At 38.2% G+C, this 7,037-nt stretch overlaps 1 long non-coding RNA gene across 1 annotated transcript; it reads right to left on the bottom strand.

Annotated features, from left to right (window-relative positions):
- Window positions 1-495: 495 nt before the first annotated feature.
- Window positions 496-5,065, bottom strand: LOC139128520 (uncharacterized). The gene is made up of 3 exons (XR_011551326.1): window positions 4,737-5,065; window positions 3,272-3,455; window positions 496-1,346 (listed from the first exon to the last, which is right to left on the bottom strand). It is a non-coding gene; the product is annotated as an uncharacterized lncRNA (long non-coding RNA).
- Window positions 5,066-7,037: the final 1,972 nt, after the last annotated feature.

Below are 7,037 nucleotides of genomic sequence, written 5' to 3'. Positions count from 1 at the left end.
ACCTGTGACAGGCCCAGAGAAATAACCTTTGTTGCAAGACCAGTAAAAATCTGTCAGATTTTAGGGTTGTGTGTAAATCCTGATTCATGGTGGTACAGGAATGTATACAATGCTGTAATTTCTGACTGTATCAAGACCTATGATTACAGCACTGAACCAACCGCGTGTGTACAGTTGTGTGTCAGCTTTGAATTACAGGGCCTGAAAATTTGGATGGATTTTAGGGTGTAAATTTGTTGTAAAATTGGCAAATTTTGATAATAAAGAAAGCTTTATTGTTTGAATACTGAAAAATTCAGACCCTAGAGATCAGTGTTCACAGCACTGTGTACAGGTGCTGTAACAGGTAGAAATACAGCCATGTATTCACAGTACTGGATACAACTCCTTCTGTGTTTGCTGACGCAGACCTGTATCACTTTTTGTATCAGAACCTGTGCAGGAACTGTCGCGGGGTGAATTTGTTTTGCAGTGTATGTTTAAATACCTCTTACTTATCACATACATGTTTGTGTACTGTTAAATCGTAGCTTTTGTTCAACTCATCAAAATCTTAAAAGCTGGGAAAAATTGCTCTGAAAAACACAATCTTGCATATATCAGGACAAATTGATTACTGCTTACTTATATTATCCTAAGAGACCTGCATATAAGGATTCAAAGCAATCTGACAAGCAATTTCAGAGAAATTTTTTGACAAGAAACAGAAAAATACCATCAATAACACGGAGTGCCTCACATTTGTTTCAGCATGTTTAAACACTGTATCTGCACCTTGATAAATTCTTGAGGACACAAAATCCAGATACGTCAAAGTGACAAACTTCATCAGTACTTCAAAAGATGTACTTGTAAAGTATTTGTAAGTTATGCCTTGGTTATACTAAACTTTTCTTGGTGTCAACTGACCTGTGCCAGCTAATGACTGCATATTTCACTGAACTTACAACACCAGCTCTGTGTACTACTTTTCAAGTAAAGCAATTAAAATTGAGAACAAATCAATTGTTGACCAACAGAGGGATGATTGATAATTACTCTATCAGAAAAGCTATGCATCACTGTTCTGTCTCACACAATTGTCACTGAACTGTTTTATTAGGTGGTCTCTCATAGGCTCTGCCACACTTCCTCTGCAGTATGTAGTGTCTTGAATTAGAGTCATTAAGCATTCACTGATTGAGTGTGTCTATCAAATCGTTTAGCTTGTCAGATTGCCAAAAAGGCCTGGAGGCAATTATCCTTCTATCTGGTGGGACCTCCTCATCAGACATCAGGTCTGCAGTTACAACATTCCAGAAACCCTTTTCATCTGCATTGATCACTGAACTTCTCCTCTTTAAAATCTTTAGATGGAAATGATAAATGGTTATTTAAAATAATGCAAAGAGTGAGATGAATTGTGATGGTATAATACTTACAGGTCACTGCCACTGGTATCTTGACTTACTACTGATTTGAACATCATTATGTTGCCTTCCATTTCACCTATGCTTAGGAACATAAGGAAATTCATGTATCATTTTAACATTGGCATCCTTGTCCAAAGACCTTTTAGCACATCAGAATGGAACTGTCAATTTATATTACACTCAACTAAAGCAAGTTTTGCTTTGTTAAGTTTTATTTGTTATGTTTTATTGTGACAAAATTGTTGACTTCGTGTATCTAATAGTAGATTGTGCACTGTATAGTAATTGTGCAAACTGTGCAAAGATCCCAACCTGTGCTACAAATATCCCATGATTCATTCTGATTTGTACCAACAGAGATTCCCTAGTCAAGCCAGTGTAGAGAAAACTGTAGACTACTAAATAAAAATTTTGAAAACATGCTTTGAATGAGACTAATTGTCAATTACCATTTCAAATGATTTTTAAATATCATGCAATTATTTAGAGGAAGCATATACATTTTATATAATTTTCAAGAAATTACATAGCCAGCCATACAGAAAATTTTGAAGTAAAACAAATATACTTGAAGAACCTGTCTAGTCAAACAAAAAAGATATTATTTTTTTTCTATTGATAGGGCAGATGAAATGTGACAATCATGGACTTAGCCGATGTAGCCGATATAGTACTTTACTTCTGCGAAACCAGCTGGAAAGTCATCATATCTTTTAGACTCCTCATCGTGTTTTTTAGACTCGCCATCGTGTCTTTTAGACTCATCGTCGTGTCTTTCAGACTCATCGTGTTTTTAGACTCCCCATGCAGGCGTCTGAGCAAGAATTTGCCAGAGGACAATATTCAATGATCAATTATAGGGTGCTCTATAGCATGGATGTTGCAATATATCGCCATACAAATGATTGACAAATTTTCTTATATTCATAACTCAAATAATTTTCTAGTCACACCCATCAAAAACTTCTCAGTTCTTGTCATTCCAAAATAGAGCATGTGTACCAAATTGCATATACCAGCAGAATCTGATTAAATCTCATTAATATCATCCCTAGTTAGGTGCTTATCAAATTTCAAAGCAATCTGACAAACGATTTAGAGAAAATGATTTTTGACCATAAAACAGGAAAAATTGCTCCAAAATGTCAAAATATACAAATATACAAGTTTCACCACAATTTCAACAAACTGAAAAAATGTCATCCCAAGCAACCTGCCTACAATATTTCAAAGTAATCAGATGATTAGTTTCTGAGAAGATTTTTGAACATCGACAAAAATGGCCAAAATTGCCCTAAAAATATAATATTGTACATAAAGTGTCCTCCTTCCCTTAAAAATGCAAATAAATCAACTAAGTTTCCATCGAAGATTCAAACTTTTCCGCAATCTTGGCTGGCAGGATGGCAGAGGAGTTCGATAGAAACTTGGTTGATTTATCGTCATTTTTAATGAAAGTGACTAGAATTTCACTTTCATCCAAAACCATGCATAGAAATTCAAAAATCAATTGAACGGGAACTTTTCAACAGATATTATCTGCTGCTAAGTAAACTAACTATAAGCTGCCAATAACTGTACCCTAAATTGGTGCAGTGTTCTCGTCAAAATAATTATACACTCTGTAATTTTTCTTAAACAATAAAAACTCATTATCATAACAATTACATCTATTGTTATGCAAATAAGCCACTACTCTCTCAGAAAACTATGGGGAGAACACTGAGGTGTACACTGTTGCTACACAAAGTACAGAAAACACCAGCAAATTTATTCCTCTGAGAGTGATACAAGATTTTGAATTTTACCAATTGGATAACTGTCAGAAGTAGAAATGACACAAATGTACATATACTTACACTTAGCTCTCCAGGAGTCCTGAGATTTCCTTGTGGTCAAGTAGCTGCCAGTCTGTACTGTGAACAAACTTTTTGCTCAATGTGATCCAACAACATGCTTTGATCATCATTAATCAGGTCCAATGCATCCTCAACCTTCTTTGACATTTCTGCAAACGCCTGGTACACTCATTGTGATTACATCCTGGAGAATAGAATTGGTGTTTGAATTAATGTGGAGTTCTACCAAAATATACAAATTACACAACCACTTAATCACTTAATCCACTGATATGGACAGCGGATTAGTAAGTTGGCAATGTTTTCGGAGCAATTACAGTGGTGTATACACAAGTTGGAGAGGAGATAAGGACTTGTTGGTAATATATAAAGCAGTCAGACGGTGTGGAGTTGAACTCTTTATTTGAAATATCACAGTCAAAATTAATAAAATCAAATAAGGTAAACCGTTGCACAAAAAACCTCCTCCCCACCCCAGGGTCCTTTCATCTGTTCCCTGTGATCAGAGTAGACAAGGCCTTACCATGTGACAACACGCTCCCCCCCCCCCACAATGTATGCTGATCAGGGGATCCAGGTGTGAATACCCCCAAGGAACTACATAAACAATAGTGTTCACCTTTGGCATTTGCTACATGTTGATCCATGGCATTAAATAAACAATGAAGGTGGTGGTAGTTGTGACCAATATAATGGCATTTACAAAACGTAACAAGTGTCAAGATGAAATAAACTCTAGGTTTTCAGCCTCAACATCTATAGCAGAGATTATAGCTAACTATATGTATGTTTCCAGCAGGTCAGTGATGGAGAAACTGTGATCAAGCCTTTGTTCTAAATGTTTGGACATTTGATACACATAATAAACAGTATATGACCATAAGGTGATTGACACTTCACCAAACTATTGTCCTAAAGCTTGGGAAAAACAAACACGCAAACTGTATCTTCGTGTGTCATCTCAATACTACAATGGGATGTTTGACACGATGTAAATGTTGAACAATTAATCGACGCCTTTGTGTCCAAATCGACATATTCGAATTGGAAACCCTGGAATTTTGCCGTTCTTATACCAGTGTTGCAGCCAGCTTCAAATTTTTGGACATAATGCCCCCTCACTTCAGATTTTGAGGGTCACTGCAGAATTTAATCTTTAATTTAGTAAAAACAAAAAATAAAAGAAGGGAGTAAAACAGGGTGTCAATTCAAACAACTTACAGCAAATCATGTGAGAGCTCAAAGAATGCCAAGAGCGAGTCATTTATGACCCATTGCTTTCAGAAATGAGGATCAAACCTTCAAAAAATGGGTCAAATGACTCAAAATTCGCCTCTGACTGAAACACTGCATACCAACGCACAAAAGTTACATTTGTTGTGGATTTGTGTGAAAACAGATGGACTAGTGCAATTGTGAATATCTGACACGTTACGACATAACATGGAGTTAGTAAATAGCTTACCTTGTTCAACAACAGGCTAAGCACGTAATGCTTCGAGTCGGGACTGGAAGTGAGTACGTAGGGTTGACAATAACTGCCGGCCGGTGTTCACACGGATCGAGTTGCCATTCAAACAACGTTGCAGTACATCATTAGTAGTAAAATTCAGCAATCGACCAAGTCTGCTCATGCTTCTGATGGGTGTTCTGGTTTCGGAAAAACTGACGTCCGACGCGGTCGTATAAACGTTGTCTCGTGCGAAAGTCACTGACTGAAATGGTACGCGCATGACCCCTAACCTTTAAACTCGAACTGGAACATACGCGCATGCGTGTTAAATTTCATTGGAGTTACACGGTCCACGGTACGTGAAAGTACCCATGATGCAATGCGATTTGTACACACGGAGATCGGCCTGCCCGTTATCCCATTGCGCGTATGCACCCATAGAAACACGATACAATAGTTGAGTACATGCAGATACAGTCATCAGCGCGTTGCGATCGCCTCGAAAATATTTAGACTGACAGTGGAAGTTTTTTTGTATTCACGTATAGTATTTATCATGGGCCAGATATAAGGATTGAACTTTTAGCACAAATGCTGCGATGTCTGATACATTGATAGCATGCATTACCGAGTTACTGAATGTCATGTCAGCTCTGGCTACGCGGTGACACTGACACTGACAGAAACACATTTCGGCGAACGCAAGCTGCACTGAATCGACACCCCTTCCAAACCAGCAAAGCTGTTGACGCCGGGTGTGAGGATTTAATGGACCGCAGTTTTCAACAAGCGATCGTGAAAGTTCTGTAGGCCAAAACACTTCAGTATCCTGTGATCGTGCAGAAACAGCGTACTGCGTAGCTAGCGCCTTTGTAGTTTTACGTACGGCCAGTGTTGTTTACATCAGCCGGTCCCCGGGAGAAGACGGCAACGCAACCCTAAAAACGCATCGTAACAAAGAGGTTTTGTCAACAGTTGGCAATGCAAAGCCACGTTCCTATCTGTTCTAGTCTTCACAGTTCAAGGACCGTGCAAAAATGAACAGTGATTCATATTTCGTGCGATCGAGAAAATTACATGATTAATACCGGTACATAATACACAGATACAGCCAATGAGCCATGTCATTTGTATTTGTTTCAGCGCCGTGTCTCGTACGATTTAATCCCGGCTCAAGCGAGCGTAAGCCTGAGTACAGTGCATGTGCATACAAAAGCAAAATTATAACATGGCAAAGTACATTTTCATTCCGATGTGACTGTCTGTTTTCAAACTCTATCTCCTCCCTCGATTTTGGGGTCAACATAGGCAAGCAGTATATCGTTGGAATCGTATTTAGTTGCACGACAATCTAATGTTGACCATTTCTCAAAATCCACGTTTGTAATCGAGAAATAGCCAAAATTCCGTTAAAAATCTCATTTTTTACTAAATAATTGCGCTGAAATTTCCAAATGACGGTCAAATAAAAATCTGGGAACATAATTTTACTCGGAGCAAGCATGGCAATGGCGTATGCACTCTTTCAGGCATCATTGATAAAAAACCAGAGAAGAGATAGCTAAAAATATCCCCAAAAGGGCAAAAAAATGAAAACTTAACGACAATTTTTAATGATATGGATCTTTGGATAGAAAAATGCTATAAAGATCCGGAAAAAAACTGAAAAATGTACGTCTTTCGGGCTATCACATTGACGTAACTGCGAACGAGGATAAAAGTCATGCGTACGCATTCGACCTCAATTTCAAGCTGGGGGCTATTTTTGGACAGCTTTAGTCAGAATTGTAATGGCGCCCTCGGTGGTAGAATGGTGATCTCTGTGTGTACGAATCGAGTTGCATCATGGGATAAACCACGTACTGTGCGGTCTAGTACCACCGCCAGCAGTTCGATTGCCTAGCTGAGTACGTGGTTGAAGAATAAACACAATAATAGAGAAAATAAATAAAAAACTGCGTCAGCGCATCAATTTTGGAAGATGTCTAGGAAGAAAAAACAAAAGTTTTTTTTTTATATTTTTTTTCTGCTTTGGCCTAATGGTTTGTTTTCAAGCTTTACTCACGTGATTTTTTTAAATGACGGGGAAAGATTTATATATAACGATGGGGGGGGGAGTTGAACTATAGGATAGGTATCAATCGTCAAAATCGTCCGGTATTGAAGTTTGAGTCCTCAGGAAAGCGGGATGGGATAGTCCTGTAACATGAAACAAAGGCATCAATTGCGTAACTGTATCAACTGAAATGAAAGCTGGTTGCAACCTCAGTACTAGCGTAGACCAGAGCAGTTGAAGGGACAAGCAGCTATGCC

Source organism: Ptychodera flava, unplaced genomic scaffold, assembly GCF_041260155.1.
Source record: "Ptychodera flava strain L36383 unplaced genomic scaffold, AS_Pfla_20210202 Scaffold_57__1_contigs__length_852473_pilon, whole genome shotgun sequence".
NCBI classification, from domain to species: Eukaryota; Metazoa; Hemichordata; class Enteropneusta; family Ptychoderidae; genus Ptychodera; species Ptychodera flava.
The sequence above is the reverse complement of the archived record's forward strand: the minus strand, read 5'-3'. Positions and strand labels throughout refer to the sequence as shown.